Raw genomic sequence first — 19993 nt, forward strand, 5'->3', positions numbered from 1 at the left:
ATTGGGGATTCCAAAATCAACTGTGCCCAACATTTTGACCGAGAGTTTGGGCCTTCGAAAATTGAATTCGCGATTTGTTCCCCAAAAGTTGACCGACGACCAAAAAATGTATCGAATCGAACACTGCAAGGACCTCATTAAAACCGCTGGTAAGGATTCAAACTTTCTTGAACCGATCGTTACTGGTGACGAAACAAGCCAAACAAAGCGGCAGAGTGCTGAGTGCCGACCACCAGAAGAGGTGCACCCGAAAAAAAATCGCTTGGAGAAGTGAAAAGTCAAGACGATGCTGATTGGTTTCTACGATTCCAAGGGCATTATCTACAAAGAATTCGATCCGCCTGGCCAAACGGTCAATGATGAGTTTTATCTCGAAGTTTTAAAGCGACTGGTAGCGAGAATTCGTTCCGTATGGCATGAATATCGTGATGACAGACCGTTCGTCTCAACACAGTCACTCTTGGCACTATAACTCGGCTTCTAATGAAACAAATGTCATAAACAGTTGATACAAGACGAAGAAAGGTTGCCACTTTCGACAACAAAAAAAGATACAATAAGTAGCGCCGTTAGTTTCTTTCATTTTCGAAAAGTTTTCTTTTGGACAGAGGGTATTCTTCAAGGATATATATATATATATATATATCCTTTTCAGTCTTTTACTTAAAATACTGAAGAATACCCTCTGTCCAAAAGAAAACTTTTGGACAGATATACTGTTCAGATATATTTTATATACTGTTTAAGATTTTCAAGGAAGAACTTCGCTATTAGGAAAGTTGGATTGGAGATTATCAACATTTAAAGAAATTTAGTTTAGAATAGTTGATGGCACTTTTTTGCATGAGTTCTTATTATTATTTAATGTGGGTTGAAACTGGGGAAATATACAGTAATTGGTTCTTTACTAAGCCATACACATGGAGAATTCTACTAAACTCCTCTGCAAATTGTGGTATCGTCCATGCCACTCCTTCACATAACATTGATCGGACACACCAGACGGAATAGTGGTAGCAAGATTATTTGCTAGCTGACCTAACGAGCACTGCATTACCTGGTTCGGTGCTGAAGTATACTATATAGCGGCTAGTATGCGAAACAACTGTTTTAAAGTTGTACCCTAGAAAAAAAGGAATGGTGGTCTCTTTATAATGTATGACATGTCTGAAAACCACTCATACTGTATGCTAAAGAAAAATGAAGGGAAGTAAGCTAGGCCGTTTCTCTGGCGTCCAAGCATGGTTTTGGTCACTTCAATACCGAACCAAGCAAAGTGATAGTGTTACACCGTACGACGAAACTCATCTAATCACCTATAATTCTTTATAAGGACTTTTCAAGGCGGTCTCATGTGGAGGTTGCAAAATTGTCCTAGAAACAGATAAACTAGCTAGAACATATGCAACTAACAGGCATAATACAATAGGCCTCATAGCCTTACGTAAGCCATAATTCCAAACAACCCAACACAATCATCTAATATAGAGAACCCAAGAAGCTTGGTGTCTCCTTTAGGAGGTGTTGACGTTATAACTCGACCTCTACCTATCTTAATTCACTCCTAGATAGTTTCCTCCAGTTCTAGTCTAATGGTTTTCACCTGTTGGCTAGAACTGGAGGAAACTATCTAGGAGTGAATATAAGTTAGTGGTGCTGAATGAATCCAGCACCACTAAGTTCACGAACGTGTAAGTGTATGCAGAGGATTACCACAGATCAACCAAACTTCATTTAAGTTCGGCATACTCGACATTGGGATTGAACATCAGTTGAATCAGTATTTTAGACTTTCATGGTTTAGCCATGGACATTGCAATTCCACAATCCATCTTGGCTACCTGAAGAAGTATACATAATCGAAAGTTAATGTTATCCAATGGAAAGTAACCCCATCCTTTCTAAAGATCTATTTATTAAAAAACAATGTCCCTAAAAAAGAATTCGTTCCAGTGCATGTGATTTTTATTAAAATTCTGAAGTAGAAAAAGAGGTAGGAAATCTATATGCTGACACTTTACAGAGAATATTACCTTAATGTTACATATTTAAAGAAAGATCACACAAGAACAGTGTTAATAGCCTTGCTTACTGGTATTCCTTTTACGATAAGAGAAGGGGTCCTACAGGAGCACTTCCTTGGTTTTCGCTGGACTTGAAATCACACATTCATCTGGAGTTTCAAGATAAACCATGCCTGAAAATAAGAAATAGGGAGAGAAGTCACAAACGTGTTATAATGCCTTTATTACATTTCATTAAACATCCCTACCATGTGTTAAAAAGAAGTGACCCAAGTAGGGAGTTAGCGGCAATTTAAAAGGGTTGTTGTTGTTGTTGTTGTTATAACGGTAAGGCTCCAATTTCAGAAGGGCATTTAAATCCTCGACAATTAAAAGAACAAAAGCTGTTACTAAATTGATAAATGTCGTGGTTCACCGCAAGAGATCCACGACATTTGTCCTTCAGTCGAAAATTAGGTTCGAATCCAATCTCCAGAACAAACCCAGCCGGTTCTAGGAAAATTCGTCGTAAGACATTTTGCATTAATTTTTGTAAATAATCAATGGATGATAAAGGGTATTATAAATTCATTAAAAAGGCAAATCTTTATTAAGGTGAATGTCAATGATGCAAGCATAATGAAATAATTTAAACACTGTGCAAATTATTATGTTATTATTAATTATGCAAATTATTGGGCAAAGAGATGACCCTAAAAACTATAGAGGTATCAGTATACTAAATTCCTGTTACAAAATATATAGCAGAATTTTAAATAACAAACTAATGAAATATTCCGAAAACTTTATTCTAGAGGTACAGAATGGATTTAGAAAAGGACGATCATGTATAGACCTGGCTTTTTGCCTAAAATTAATAATAGAGAAAAGAAGAGAATATAATTAAGAAACACACATTGCATTTATTGACTTTGAAAAAGCATTTGACAAAGTTAAAAGAAACATATTATTTAACATATTAAAAGAAAGACAAATACTAAATAATATCCTAAAAGCTATCACAAGTATATATGAAAATAATCAAATGCAAATAAGATTAAATCACGAGCTATCATATACGAGAGAGATAAACCAAGGGGTCCGACAGGGATGTCCCCTCTCAGCAACTCTTTTTAATATCTACTTAAATGAAATAATAATAAAATGGAGTAAAAATTTACATCAAGGAATTAAACTTTCACCTACAGTTAACTTAAACACTCTCCTCTTTTCAGACGACCAAATAATAATTACAAATTCTGAAGATAACTTACACAAAGCTATTTTAAATCTAAATGAGATATCCAAAGATTATGGTATGATAATATCAACAGAAAAATCAAAACCTATGGCCCTTAAAGGACAAGATCCAGCAAGAACTAAAATAGTATTAGATAACAAGATCTTAGAACAGGTGAATTCATTTAACTACCTAGGTTGCATGATCACATATGAAAATGAAAAAAGATATAAACGTAAAAATTGCAAAATATTTAAAAATAACAGGTGTAATTAATTCTATATTTAAACCAAACCTAGTTCAAAAACAAACCGGACTAAAAGTATGCAATACATTAGCCCTACCGGTCTTAATGTATGAAATCTGGACAATAAAACAAAAAGACAAACAAAGATTAACAACAGCAGAAATGAAGTTTATGAGAAAAACTGCAAAGTATACCCTATTTGATCACAAAAGAAACGAAGAAATTATGAAAGAATTAAACCAAGAACCAGTAATTGAAAAAATTAAAAAATATAAACATAGATGGATGGAACACGTTCAAAGAATGAAAACAGAAAGATTACCAAAACAAGCCTTAAAGTACAAGCCATTAGGAAAAAGAAAACCAGGACGTCCTCTTAAACGATTCAACGATGACTTGTAAGGCCGGAACAGGCCATGCTAGGCCTAAATCCTTGATACGTATGATGATGATGATGATGATGATTGTGCAAATTAAAAGAGATGCTGCGTAAATAACTTTTTGCTGTGGATCGTCAATTCAACAAACCCATCAGTAACATCGCTCATTGGAAAAAATGCTAATACTGTGAAGCATTTAATTTTCGTGTTGAATTCAGCATCTGTTTGATAGCGTAACTTCAAACCAATGGCCACAATTTTGCGATAAAGATTTTGTGCCATATCAAATAAACAACCTGTTATAGTTGTTGATGTAAATATCAGTGGCGAATTCTCCATACTTGCTAAGCTTGTGCGCAAGCTCATTAATTGAGAAAGAAGTAATATTTATTTGTTAATAAATGCACGTATTTATAAGAATTCCATTTAGGCTTTTATTTTTGTAGACAGAAGACGCTTTAAGCTTACGTATCGAAGAACCATAGGGTAGAATTTGTATTCAAGTAGCTAAATTGAAAAAGATAGAATATCATTTGTAAAATAAATGTTGTATTTGTATGATTAAATGTACATAAATTTCTAAATACAGGTCACCTTCGTATAACACGGGACTTATACAACGCGGTTTCGATATACGCGGTCTAAAATTGTAGTAACCCTTGTCGAACTTATACAACACGGTTCCGATAAAAACACGGCCTACAAATTGTAGTAACTCTTTATCTTTTCATATGTTTTTCACCGCGCGACTTAAAAATCAAATTTTATCTTCGTTAATTTTGTGTCTGCCTGTATTCCGCATGTAGTAGGGGAAATACCCTTTACCACGCATGTACCTCAGTTGTTTACCGTATAAAACGTTTATTGTTGAAAATTGTCCTCGTTTCTGCCAGGAAAGTGCATTAAAAATCATAAGTGTGTGTGTTCATCTCAAGCTGAGCACTTTATTTTCTGTGAGTTACATACAATACGTAATGATTGCTTTTTTGTATAAAAAATTATTTTTATAGTAATGGCCACAAACTGCAATGAAACGGAAAAACCAACATTGAAAACAAAATTAATTTCTTTCGAAGAAAAATATTCAAAATCTTGGATCGGTTGAAAAATGGAGAAAACCAGAAGTTTTTGCAGGGACTTTGAATTTAAATGAATCAACAATTCGAACAATCAAACAAAATGAACATAAAATCTGAGAAAGTGTTTATTGCTGGGTCAACGATAAGTGCAAAGCGCGTTGCTCGTATGCGATATTCTAATGGGAAAATGGAGAAATCTCTAATGATTTCGATAGAAGATTGCACCTCAAAAGAAAATTCCTATGGATGGAAATCTTATTAAACAAAAAACTCGCAAAGTTCATAAACATTTATAGTGCAGACCAGATGTTCAATGCGGATGAATCCGGGTTATATTGGAAAAAGTGCAAAAACGCACCTGTAAATGCCTGTAAATTTCGAAAAATGAAAGATCAGCTCCTGGATTCAAAGTTTCCATTACCCGACTGTTTTGTAGCAATGCATCAGGTGATTACATGACAAAACCAGTGTTTATTAACCAATCCTCAAATCCTCGTGCTATGGAAGATTAAAATAGGCACTATTTTATTTTGCCTAAAACATTTATGCATTATGTGCAATGAAGTTTAAGTACAATTTGTAATTTTTATACTTTTATTCTATGTATTTGTTTCATAGTTTATATATTTTCTTAACTTACATGAATTACCTGAATTAAATAAAAATATATTTTTTGTTGGATATGTCATTGTTGTTTATATAATTAAAAAAAAAACAATTAATCCTACTTTTTCTTCTATGTGATCTGAGACTCGCATAACGCGATTTATATAACGCGGCATTTCTGCGGAAACTAACATCGACGTTATACGAGGATTACCTGTTCATAGTTTTAAATGGTCAGTAATTCATTATTCCGCTAATCAGACTTCAATCACACCTTTCACTCCCTGAATGATAACAAGAGCAAGCGTGAACTTCAAGACCAGCATTCCCCTGGTAAATATGTTAGAAAAAGCATTGATAGTTGCTTTCTCGTAGTCATTAATGTTTCGGGATCTGATGATGAACGTAAGCCCTTTAAGACACTGAATAATCTGCTGTAATCTGATTTCCAGGAAGCAAAGCAAAAATCCGCCATGCAATCCTTAGGGGGGGGGGGTCTCATGCCAGTCCCAGATCTGGATTAAAGAGGAGGGTCGGTCAGATGAGTGTCGATGCTCTGACTGTAAAGAAAAAACACGATTGTTATGTGATGACTATACGATCAACAGCCTCGACATGCCAGCTCGGACGTCGCCCGGATCCACAAGGTCCGCGATATCAATCGAGCATTCGGGGGTTGGATCGAAAAGTGGGATACCGAAAGGAAACAGAAACTAAAACTATCAGTGCGATATACTAGGACAGGCGGAATTGCGATGGACATCAACAGGAAAGATAAATCAATGCGAAATGATATGGTCATGGCATGAACCAAGCATGAAGAAGGAGTTAGTTTCCTTCTTAATAAAAAAAAAACTAGAAAATCACTCTCAGTCTACAAACTAGTCAATGAACGAATCATAACAGCAAGATTTCAAGCAAAACCATTTACTATATCAATAGTCCAGATATATGCACCCACATCTGGCAGCACAGATGAGGATATTGACTTATTCTACAAAGATCTGACAGAGACAATAGAAACAGTACCAAAGCAAGATGTAATTATTGAAAGAGATTGGAATGCCAAAGTCGGAATAGATAATGATGGTTGGGAAAGAGTCATGGGAAAATATGGTTTCGGAGAAAGAAATGAACGAGGTGAAAAATGTTAGAATTTGCTGTGGACCACGAGATGATGATCTGTAACACAAGATTCCAGCAAAAGGAGTGTAGAAAATGGACGTGGCGATCAAATGATGGAAAAACCAAAAACATGATTGATATGATTATGATTAAAAGAAGATGGATAACATCAGTACAGCAATGTCGAACTTTTCAAGACTCGGACCATAGTTTAGTGATTACAAACATCAAGTTGAAATTCAAAAAGAAATATAAACCCCAACATCAGAATAGAAGAGATACGGCACGAATAAGTGAAGCAGAAATAGGAAGAAAGTAAAGAACAGTGTTAGAAGAAAAACTTAAAAGTGTGGAGAAAGAAAAAAAGTTGAATCTAAGAGTGAAAGGAGTAATAAAGGCGATAGAAAAACAGTACTAGAAGAAGAAAAGATCAAGAAGAAATAAACGCCCCTTAATGAATTGCATAACCACATTGCAAGATTTGTTTATAACGATTTATTGCAATTTGTAAAAAAAAAAAATAAAAAAAAAATAAAAAAAAAATAAAAAAAAGCGAATAATGTTGGTGTTCGTAGGGAGACTACCAAACAATTAGATATGAAAATAAAAACCCGCATAAATCGCCCAAATGACCCACAAAACGACAGTCAAGTAAACCCTCTTTGTGATAAAAAAAAATAAAATAAAAAAATAAAGAGAAACGGGGAGAAAATCCTAATCGGGTCCATAGGAAGGGAGAACGATGGGTGTCCCTCACTTCCTGTCAGTGCCCCATTGCGACTGTGAGTGAGGAAGGATGGGGGAACTTCTGAAACGAGCTGAATGAATCATGACTGTGAGAACTGCGCAGGCTGCAACGGTGAATATCAATGGATGTCACAAACGGCGTTGAAGTCAACTCAATCTACACATCAAAAGAATCCCGTAAAGCAGGTCAACCATTCTGAAGCAAAAGGGATTAATTCGGACCCTAAAATATGCCGAAATACAAAACAACACACATGGGAAATAAAGGAAGGTGAAAGCCTACTTGTGGATAACGTTTTTTTTTTTTTTTTTTTTTTTTAGAATAATCTTTGCGTGACAGCTAATGACCAAATAGGATTTTTCTATAATGGGGACCTTCCACCGCTGTTTTAATGAAAAGATTTTCTCATGAAAAAAGAAAAAAAAAAAAAAACAGACCAAACATGAATGTTAATAAGAGCTGGCGTAAGTGAAGAAGGCCTTCACTGTTTTCAATTCGAATTAGACACCTCATGGAGTGTTATGGTCAACTGATTCAGTGCTCAGCAGTTAGGCCTAATACATCCTTTGATGTATTATTAGACCTAACTGCTTGTTATCCTCTTTGGGGTACTAATGCGCTACAGATTAATCTTATTGCGTATTTTTCTACCTATTTTGTGTAGGAAGAAGAAAATCTCATCTCCAGTTGTAAAGCTCTAGCTATTGGTACCTTAGACGAGATTTGAACGTCGCTACCGAATACGCTACGATGGTGCTTATTTTTATCTAGTTATGCAAAACGAGATGGAAACGTTAATACTGAAAGCGGTTAGTTATAAAGGAATGCTATGATGAAAGCGTATTTGCTACTTGTATCAAGAAATTGATGGCGTAAGAATTCGTGTTTGTCTTATCCTGAAATTTTGGAAGAGGTCACTCTCTTATCCAAAATTCAGACATTTTATTTGCATGAATAATAGATGGCTTCCTACAAAGTAAGCCACCGTATAGCGCTCGCCCATGAAGCGGATACAATTTCTGAAACTCATACAGTCATGCATCAAAGATGTTGTTCACTGTATGCTCAATGAGAAATCCTGTTAACAAATTGATAAAATTTCCTTCTCAAACAATACGCAGAATTCATGATATAGCGGGGATATATAGGAGAAACCTACATTAATTTTCGATTAGTGCGTCATTTTTTTTCGATACCCAAATTCGATTAGTGCGCCTCTAAAATTCGATTAGTGCGCTTATATACATCTTAAAAATAAATATTACAGATTTTAAAAATTTTCTATCTATACATTTTTAGCTAACTATTTTAAAAAATCACTCATCAGAATGAAATAATTTAGTTACCTATTTAAAACATTTTACAAAGTTATTTTTAATGGTATACTACACTACTTCCATGTACACTATGTTCCAAAATTTACCGCCAATATTTATGTCGTCTGCTATGTACGCCCATAGATTCGAGACCCTTCGACACTTCTGCGCATGTCACAAAAAGGAGAATCCATTCCTATAATAGGGTAATCAATCCGTTCTTCTGGGATGAGTTGTTTATTATTACACGTCGGAAAATTAACTTCTCTTTTAACATGTTCATTGCCAATCACGCGATATCGCGCGATGCGAGTTCTCACCAAACGGCCGATCACGTGTTATCGCGTTGGCGTCGCTAACTAAATAAAAAAATAAAAAAAATTTGCCCACCACACGAAATTCCAATTTTCAGCTTGGCAATGAAAGTGTTAAGATCATTGTAGTTTTTAAAGTGGTAACTATTTTGCTTGTATAACGGTTGGGAAAATTTATCTATAAAGCACGTGCTTTCGCGTGTTGGCGACCGATTCGTACATCCTTCATTTCTTTCTCCCCTTCAGCATGAATCGACTATTCTTGGCACCAAGACAAGCGAAGCAGTACAAAAGTGTGGGCGTACAATAATTACATAGCGCTTTGATGGTCGTGTCTCGTGCGTCCTTTGCAATGTTATAGGAGTGTGTTTTACTTACTTTTTTTTTTTTTTTTTAAATATTTTCCCAAGCTTTAATCACGAGTAAAAGAATTAGTGAGCAAAAAAGTGGATGTGTGAAAAAGATTCGATGATGAAGAGAGAAGCAGTAAAATTGGCAGAAGTAGTAAAAGAGGCAATAGGGCCATATTGTCAGTTGTATGGGGGAAAAAAAAGAGAGAGAGAAAAGAACAGAATGCTCGCCAAACTACGTTAGCTCAATTCTTTGTCAAGAAGTAGAATAATAAATTTATATTCTGAATATATTTTATTGTCTTTCAGCTTCATGGTTTTCCTTTAACTAGGCCCTGAGACATACCCTAATTCTTTTATAAAAAAAATTAAGGTTCAAGAAAGAACCTTAATTTGAGGAACGAATTATACTGTTTTCAATAGATTATTATGTAATATATATATTCGATTAGTGCGTTTTCGATTAATGCGCTGGTTTTAAAGACCGCATTAGGCGCACTAATCGAGGGATGGCTGTATTTTAAGACTTAGTCATGTGATGAGTGCTCTTTATAATTAGATGAGACAACGGACGTTGCAAGCCTACCAATTTTAGTTGTTTAAACTACAATAATTATGTTGAAGAAGACAAGTTACTCTGTAAAAATTGACAAACGAATACAATAGGAGAAATCATATTGAAATATCGACGATTTTATGAAGACTCGTGGAATAAGTTGGAAGAAATGTGTCGATGTATGTAGCGATGGTACGAAGTCAATGATAGGACCTGTGAAAGGAGGAGTAACAGGAATTAAAAATGTTGCTAAAACGTGTATGAATAGTCACTGTGTTCTTCACAGACATGCACTGGTTGCTCGAAATATCCCTTCATCTTTAAAAAATGTTTTCAAAAAACCAGAGGAAGTATCCGCTTCAGAATATGGAAATCTCATCGACTTGACATCAAACAATCAATGTTTAATTATGTGAAAGCGAATTTTCGCTCTACACGGCGACAAAAACAAAATACAGAAGTAAGTTGGATGCCACTCCTGCGATTAGAATTCAGTTGTCCACAATTAAACTAAATTTTGAAATATTGTTTTTAATTATTGGATTAATAATTTTGATTTTCCATTATTAATCTTTTTTTTTCAATAAATTATTTTTTATTTTTTAATTCGTTGTTTTATTTGTAATCAGTAAAAAAAGTTTCAGGATTCCAAAATTTTTTATCAAGCTGAAAAAAGGGTTCCACGATCAAAATAAGTTAGGAACCTTTGACCTAGGTGATGTAGTTTTACATACAAATAATTTTCTACCAAATTAACTAATGTTCTGCTTTATTTATTTATTTATTTTTTTGGTTCATGTATTATTATTTTCAGTTCTCAGAGGCGTTAACTACCACGTTATAAAACGATACAATGCGGAGAGACCGAAAACTTAGGAGAGTCTTACAAAAATTCTCAAGGCCTCAAGAGCTTATTCAAAAACCTTGAACTGGGATGAGGACAAAAGGCATTCAAAAGCTTGTTGCTGGGCGAGAATGGGATAAAGTTGTATTTAGGCTAATGTCATTCATCTGGATCACTTAACATTAATAACAAAAACAGGATTTTAAAATGATGCGATGCCTTGTGTACTTTCCCTCTTGGTTAACAGATGGCGCTACATTACGGAACTATTACTGCACTACTGAATTCATAAAAAAAAAAAAATACAGTTATTAGATGCACAGTTCAGTCACCAGAGGTCGCGTGGCGATTTTCTTACAGCTGTTATTCGTTTTGTCTAAAATATAAACTCATGACATTTGAAATTTTTTTTTTTTTTTTTTTGGAAGAATAAAGAATAAAAAGGATGTTACAGGAGATTATCATGCCAGTAATTCTGAACTCAGAATAGACATCACGGAAGAATATCAAAGTAGATATTAGGAAAGACAACAACAGCAAACTGGATGGTCTCACTGAGGTAGTTATTTGAATTAAATAACTGTGACCTTATAACTTACGTATCTGAAAACCACAACTGGAAAGAAAAAAAGGAAAAAAAAAACCTCTTTAAAGTTGTTCCGTGACCCCCGCTGATTAGAAGCCGCATGGCAAGAGTCCGTTGTGTCGGGCAGTGAGGTGAAAAGAATCTGTGTTGACGGTGGGTCATCTGTGGGATTTCAGGTCGCCTTTTCCGGGTGAATCCATTCTCCTTGACGTTTTTTTATCGACCCGCGATTAGAATCTGCGAACAGCCAGATAAGAATGTCCGAATGGATAAGTGTTGCCGGCCTGATTTTGCGAAGAGATAGCGATCGGGCCAAGTTAACTGAGCCTGTCCAACCGCATTGATTCTGTCATAACGTCTGATGCGGATTTGTGAGATAAGACAACAATCTGTTGCTGGCCTGCCTTAGGTCTTCGTTCTATTTTTATTTTCTGTGTGTGTGTGTGTGTGTGTGTGTGTGTGTGTGTGTGTGTGTGTGTGTGTGTGTGTGTGTGTGTGTGTGTGTGTGTGTGTGTGTGATAGTCGGGATTACCAACCCAACTCCGAGATATAAGGCGAGGTTTTACTGTCAGTCCTTAAATATATATTAAATACTTGATTGAAGTTCAAGTCTGTACTTAAAGGTTCTCGAATCCAATCGGTGGAGGTCACGTGTTTTTATTCATCAGTTTTTATGATTTAACTCAAACGTTCATTATTATATATCCCATAAAGAATATTTAGTACCAATAATAGTCCCTAAGTTTAGCAGTAAAACTCTTTCGGTACACACCACTGCAGCTAGCTTAGAAGTTCGCAATTATTATTATTATTATTATTATTATTATTAATCTAGCATGAAAATGGCTGAATATAAATATAACTATTACCAATTGCGTTCACGGTCAGTTTTGTATTCGTGAGGGAAACCTACCCTTATTCGCAGTTCACGAACAACAGATGAATCATATATAGTAATAGCTCGCCTTACGACGCTTGGTTTCATGACAATCCACTCATACGACGCTTTTTAATTATGTGTTTGGTGTTTTGCTGCGAATTATAAACTGTTTATAACTTTTATTTTATTGTTATTAAAAAAGGCAAATAAAATTCAAAGTAAGGGCGCTGTTACTTCCAAAGGTTTTATAAAATGGGTAAACCCATTACAATAGCTGCTAAAATTAAATAATTAATTAAATTTAGTGATGATGTGATAAAACAGTGAGAGGGCGCTACTTGGAACTACTGTTGTTATGGTTGTTAATAACAAAGGTAAACAGTAGATGCTAAGATTAAAATAATTAAATTTAGTGACGATGGTGATAGAACACTGAGAGGGCGCTACTCCCACTAATGTTGCTATGGTTGTTAATAACAAAGGTAAAGTGAACAGTTATTCGTAAAATTACCCTTCAAGTTTTATCATGATTTGTGATTTGAATTTTGAAATATTGTATATCTATAAAACTAATATTAACACGTTAACTATTATGCATTTTGAAAATAATAATCAGTTTATTAATTTTTATGAAGAGTAACCTGGATAACGTATTTAAAATAAATACGTATTTAAAACAGTGTTATTATGATATCAATACAGACGATCTTAAAATATATTGCATCCTTTAAAATTTTATTGAGACTATTAAAAAAAAAAACGAATCAAATATGTGCTGCATATTTTGCAATATATATATTATAGTTTTGCAAGCAGGTCAGTCATCATTCTCTCGTGAACTCTGGGTCGTTTTTATTGTTAACATTCACCCATCTCGAGACTTGATGGCTCGCTTTGACGTAGTTAGCTTATTCACTATATTCTGATTGAAGCACTGATGCTTATCTCATAGCATCAGTGCTTCAATCAAAATCTCAAAAAAAACAATAATAATAAATAAAAGACTCGTGCATTACTTAAACATGGCGTAACATTCTAACATTAAACATGTTAGAAACTTTGTATGATGACCTAGAAGAAAAATACCAATACATTAAAAAAATGAACTGGGTGGATATTATCGCAAAATTTCTTACATAGTTTTGAAATATTGGCCTAATTTTGCATGTGCAAATACAGATATGCATATTATTTTTTGTGTTTTTAACTCATCAATGACTTGAACTGACATTGCACTACAACAATAAGAAAATACAATTCTATGAGTGCATATTTCTGCGAAAATTCTCAGTTTTTAAGTGTCTTTGACCTGTGAAGGCTTCTTAGAAGGACAGGTGTAACATAGGTGTTGACTATTTAGCTGACAACGCGCACAAAGTCATGCAGATTACTGGCACATCAGCAAGGGTGTGTCACCTCGAGTCTCAACAGATGGCAGTGTCAATGAGGAAGGAGGAGACAGAGGAATTTATGTCTTTACTCCTCCTCACGACACCTCTGGGCAGAGTGGTCAAATAAAACTATTGATAATTTCCCGCCTGTCGCCATACTTAATGGAGAAAACATAAACTACATCTCGCAAACACGTAGGATTTTATTAAGGTTTGTGCCATCCGTATAGGGTCGCTCTATCATTTATAAGTGTGGTGTGTCTTTGTTAAAGTAGGATCGTATGTTGTGTGTTGCTGAGTGGGATGCACCCAGACACCGCTATTGCTTACTATGATGCTCCTAACTTTCTGACATAAACTTTCCATGTCTCGAAGAGTGGATTCAGTGATTGCTTCTGAATTAAAGCGAGAATCATTAGATCTATCTATCTAAGTATCTCATTATCACGCCAATTAAACCCACAAACTGGAATATAAGGGTAATCTGAAAAGTTCTAGGCCTAACAGTGAAAAAACCGATTTTATAATTTCAAACTTATTTTTATTTTTCAACATACTCTCCCTTAATACTAATACATTTATTCCACCGATGCTCCCGCGCCATTATCCCATCCCTGTAGTGATTCTCAGTAAGATCTGCAAAATACCCCTCTACAGCTGCAATCACCTCTTGATTCGAAGAAAAACGCTGACCAGCGAAGAAACGTTTTAGTTTGGGGAAGAGATAGAAGTCAGGGGGAGCCAAATCTGGGGAATAGGGTGCATGTTCCAACAATTCATAGTGCAATCCCTTGATTTTCCCATTGCCAAAACACCTTTGTGGGCGGGTGCATTGTTCTGATGAAAGATGATTTATTTTTCTGCAAACCGTGTCTTTTCTCATGATTTTTTTTCGGCTAGTCTGATTAAAAGATCGGAATAATATTCCTCGGTTATTGTTTTACCCTTTTCGAGATAATTAATAAACAAAATGCCTTTAGCATCCCCAAACACCGATGCCATGAACTTTCCTGCTGATGGAACGGACTTTGTCTTCTTTGGTGCTGAACAACACACTTCTGTCTGCTGTTTGGATTCAGGTGTGTAATGGTGAATCCACATATCATCCGTAGTAAAAAAAAATCGACGCACAAAATCAGTTTTATTCTTGTTCAGAGATTCATTGTTCAGATTCATTGTTCAGAGATTTTCATGCGAGTGCTGCGTTTTTGATCTGCTGTGAGCAAGCACTGCACCCATCTTGCGCAAAGCTTTTTCATTTGCGATTCTTCATGCAAAATATATCCCACACGTTCTTTTGAAATGCCTACCGTCTCACCAATTTCACGCACTTTGACTCGCAGGTCATCCAATAACATATCGTGCACTCGATCAATGATTTCTGGTGTTGTTACACTTTCTGGACGTCCTTCACGTGGATCATCTTTAAGGCTGGTACGGCCACGTTTAAACTCGGCAACCGATTTCTTAATTGTCGAAAACGAAGACGAAGAGTGCCCATAAACTTTTATGAACTTCGAATGAATTTTCCTTGGCGTTAAGCCTTCTTTTACAAAGAATTTTTGAACCGCACGATACTCAATTTTATCCATTTCAAGAGATGCAGACAACACTTTTGCTTCAGACAGCTGTACAAAACCAACTACTTGATAGAATGACTCATAATTTCACATGAATGCTTATGACAGATGTACCAACCTAGAAAAAACCATCATACCGATAGTGTTGCCATGTATGCTGATTTGTTGATTGTCCTTCCTGATATACGAAGGGAGGGTTCGGAACGTTCTTATAAACACCTAAAACAAAAATCAATTAATATTACGTCTTATATAGCCTAAAAGAACAAATGATTACAATTTGATGAAACATGGGGATTAAAGTGTTTAAGATATGTTCTTTCTTGTGGTTATATCAGTTGCTTTAATATCATTTTGTTCTAGGTGTTTATCAAACCCCCCCCCCCCGTATATCGAAGAGGTTAGTATACTGAAAAAGCGACAGATTTATTTAACAATGTGTTAACAACGGTTAGCCATTAAATTCACGATGTAAAAATTGATGTGTCTGTTAACAATCAAAAAAATTCCTGGATCTTTTTTTTTTTTTTTTTTTTTGATATGGTTGTCAGGAATTCGGAGTGCAAGGCGCTGATGTAACACTTTCCCTCTGCTTTCAGGAACCTTACTGTACTGTCAAGAAAATTGTAAGCTGAAGAATACTGATCTCTGTACCATTTTACAATGACGTTGAGATAGTTATTTTGACTTGTGGTCCGTGATTTAGACATCCCTAGTAAGTCACTGGCTTCAGTTAATCCACAAATTTATTATCACGATACAAAAAGTCGACTAGTTAACTGGAATGTAAAATTTCGTTGGAAGACATAATTAGGAAGACCGAAAAAAAGCCCGAGGAGCAAATCTCACAAGAGGGAAGGCCTGATCTCATCAGTTCTATAATAGCGTCCCTGGGGAGGCCTAAAAAAGGGGACCAAAGCAAGGGAGGGAGAATCGTGAACACTGTCGCATTTAATGTCTATTTTAGCACCTCATACGTAATGATTCTCCATACCCGACCCACAGGGGTGCAGAAGCGGAACCTACCAGAGGAGAGCCCTCGTTGACAGAGACTAGGTGATTGTTTCTTCTCTTCCTGAAATAGGCCTAAAAAAAAAAGGTGGGAAAAATAAAGGGTGGTTATCTCTCGGGGGCGTTCAAATAATCCGGGTCACAGCCGCCGGAGGTACGCGCCTCCGAAAGAAGAAAAGAGAAGAGACTCCAAGGATAAGTTTACACGGCATAAAGGTCGAGTGTACGGACGGGCGTGGATGTAGCTAAGCCTAAATCATGACAAGCAACAACGCACGCCTTTGACACATCCCTGACGGCGATCTGGTTGCGTCACAAGCTTAATTCAGAAAGGAATGAGAAGGGGCGCCGTAATGATTTTTCCCTGTAATATGTACAGGGGGGGAAGAGAAATGGGGGAGGGGTTACACAACAAACTCTGATCCCAGGTGGGAGCAGTTCGCAACCGACAAGACGCGGTAAGCCCTCCATTGTGTATAACATTTGGGGTGTTCTAGTTGTGACATTAATCCGCTTCGGGAATGTAAAAGAGCTGGTGACCCCCCCTAATCCCCCCGTGGTCCTATAAGGTTCATTACGAGTGTTGCTCCAGAGCTGTGGGCACAAAGTGTGAGTTATGTGTTTGACGCAATCGGCATGGTTTGTCTGTCTGTTTAGTTCTTTGGCCACAGAGTTTTTTTTTTCTTTTCGTCAAAATATTCAAATCACCCGGTTTTTTGGTAATGCACAAAATACTAAAAGAATCTAGAGAATTCTAATGATAAATAAATTCGCCACTGTTTTCTATTACGGATGATTTGCATACTGCAACATATTTACTTCATGTTATACAAGGGTGGTACGAAAAGTTCTCGGCTTCGATTATAGATGGCAACACTATTGACAAGGTTTTTTTTCCCAAGTTGGTACATCTGTCGTAAGCATCCTGCATCTCTTGAAATGGATAAAATTGAGTATCGTGCGGTTTCTAAAATTCTTTGTAAAAGAAGGCTTAATGCCAAGGAAAATTCATTCGAAGTTCATAAAAGTTTATGGGCACTCTTCGCCTTCGTTTTCGACAATTAAGAAATCGGTTGCCGAGTTTAAACGTGGCCGTACCGGCCTTGAAGATGATCCACGTGAAGGACGTCCAGAAAGTGTATCAAGTGCACGATATGGTATTGGATAACCAGCGAGTCAAAGTACGTGAAATTGCTGAGACTATAGGCATTTCAAAAGAACGTGTAGGATATATTTTGCATGAAGAATCGCAAATGAAAAAGCTTTGCGTAAGATGGGTGCAGCGCTTGCTCACAGCAGATCAAAAACACACTCGAATGAATATCTCTGAACAGTGATTGGAGCATTTTAGCAAGAATAAAACTGATTTTGTGCGTCGATTTATTACTATGGATGAGACTTGTATTCACCATTACACACGCCAGACTCCAAACAGTAGTCAAAACAGTGGACAGAACAAAAGCCGGTTGTTCAGGGCCAAAGAAGACAAAGTCGGTTCCATCAGCAGGAAAGCTCATGGCATCGGTGTTTTGGGATGCTAAAGGCATATTGTTTATATTTTTAAAATTATCTTGAAAAGGGCAAAACAACAATAATCGGGAAATATTATTCCGATCTTTTAACCAGACTAGACGAAACATTTCGTGAGAAAAGACCCGGTTTGTAGAAGAAAAAAATCATCTTTCATCAGGACAGTGCACCTGCCCACAAAGGTGTTGGCAATGGGAAAATTAAGGGATCTACACTATGAATTGTTGGAACACCCACCCTATTCTCCAGCTCTCTCTGACTTCTAACTCTTCCCAAAACTAAAACTCTTCCTCGCTGGTCAGCGTTTTTCTTCGAATCAAGAGGTGATTGCGACTGTAAAGGAGTCTTTTGCAGATCTTATTGAGAACCACCACAGGGACGGGAGCATCGCTGAAATAAATGTATTAGTTTTAAGGAGATTATGTTGAAAAATAAAAATAATTTTGAAATTATAAATTCGTTTTTTCATTGTTAGGCCGAGAACTTTTCAGACCACCCTCGTGCAGTTCCAAGTGTTTCTTGTTTAGCTAGTGGGTCTCGCAGTGGAATATCTGGAAAATCAAGTTTTCACAGAGGAGAACGAGCGAAAAAGAGAGAGAGAAAAAAAATCCCACTGAAACCTAATAGAGATGGCAGTCCGGTGGTTTTGCTATAAAAACATGTTACCTGTTATATAAGCAAGATAGATTAAAGACAACGTGTAGGATGAAGTGTGACAAATCATCTGCGCGAAGTTTTACGTCTACCTACGCAACAATAGAAATGACACACATAACAGAGACGATCTGTCTGCATGCTTCAACAATGAGTGGCAGAGACCAGAAGCTTGAAGATCCACCCACGTGAAGTCCACAGGGAGCAACGAATATCAGATGACATAATAGCCTCTTGTGTAAGGTGATTTGTTTTTCTCTTATCCAAAAACCCAAAAGGTGTATATGTTAAGGTTTTTTTATGTTTTTATATAAGAATAAATTCTTAAAAAACTATTATTTTTTTTTGCTTGTTTATACTTTATACGTTGTTTTAATTAAAATGATTAAAGTTCTATTTAATTAATATGCACTTCCGTTCTGATCCTGGAACGGAAGTAATGATCTCAACCTCTTTGTTTTCTTTTTGGATTTTGTATAACACTTGAATTATAATTTTGTACTCCTTTTTACTATTTCCAAACTTCGACTACAAGCAGTTGCCCAACTACAATGCAAATCGAAAAATACCTCGACAGATTTTCGTAAAGATTTCGAATTCAAACACCATCCACATCCATCCAGTCGATTCTGCGGACACTGAAATAATTTGGAACTGGCTTTTAAGACGGAGTCCGGTGTCGTCATCTCCACTTAAACCAGCTACTGACCCTTCACTCTTATAACGTGATCGCTGATCAAAAACACGGACTACGGATTTAATCTAGCGCACGCTCTAAGTCTAAAAAAAAAAAAAAAAAAAACACGCATGCGGAACTCGTTTAACCGTGTTATCAACGATAACCCACTCGTTTATTTACGACTGAGGCGAACCATTTCACAATATGTTGTTGTTAATGGCTAAAAATAAACGGAAGTCGAGGATGCTGCATTCATGGTGAAAAATGTGCGTGCATTTCAAGTGTCAATTAACCTACAAATTGAGTATTTGTGGGGTTTCTCATTGTCTGAGATCTAAGCGTGTCCATTCCCGTGCGGGATGAGTATTTCTAAAATTATTTCTAGTTTTAAAAAGAAAAAAAAAAAGGAAAAAACAAAAGAAAACAAAAGAAAAAAAATTTGGAAAGAAAAAAAGAAAAGAAAAATTAGGCTGAAGATGATTTTTATCACCCGATGTGACAGTTAAAAAAACTTCTAAGAGATAACTCCGCCGAGTAAAATAGTTTAGATTATTTTGATCATATGTTTCATATCATAATTTTATTTATTTCATATGATGAAATACAATGGCCTTGAGTCCCTTTTACAGGGAGGTACGGCACCATCTTAGTTCCCCAAATATTATCCGGGCTCGGAACCGGCATAGCTGACAAATCAGGCCTATGGCTGGGTCAATATTCCTGACTGTAATCCGTGGTTTGCGGGATGAAAAACCCCTGCTGTCCATGCCCAAGACCGGCTAACTTGGCTATGGCTGAGGAAGATCCTTCAGCTCCTCACGTCGTGGACGGGAATCGAACCTAGGACACTCCTTCCCCAGGCATATGGTTGCGA

General features: G+C 36.2%; 1 long non-coding RNA gene across 1 annotated transcript in view; it reads right to left on the reverse strand.

Moving 5' to 3' along the window:
* LOC150105142 (uncharacterized) overlaps nt 1–19993 on the reverse strand; it is a 69538-nt gene that overhangs the window by 32003 nt on the left and 17542 nt on the right. The window contains exon 2 of the long non-coding RNA XR_016548600.1: nt 2093–2197. This is a non-coding gene — a long non-coding RNA (uncharacterized LOC150105142). The remainder of the gene's footprint in view (nt 1–2092; nt 2198–19993) is intronic.

The sequence above is a fragment of the Typopeltis vanoorti genome, chromosome 7 (genome assembly GCF_054136105.1).
Source record: "Typopeltis vanoorti isolate ZY-2024b chromosome 7, IOZ_Tvanoo_1.0, whole genome shotgun sequence".
NCBI lineage: Eukaryota > Metazoa > Arthropoda > Arachnida > Uropygi > Thelyphonidae > Typopeltis > Typopeltis vanoorti.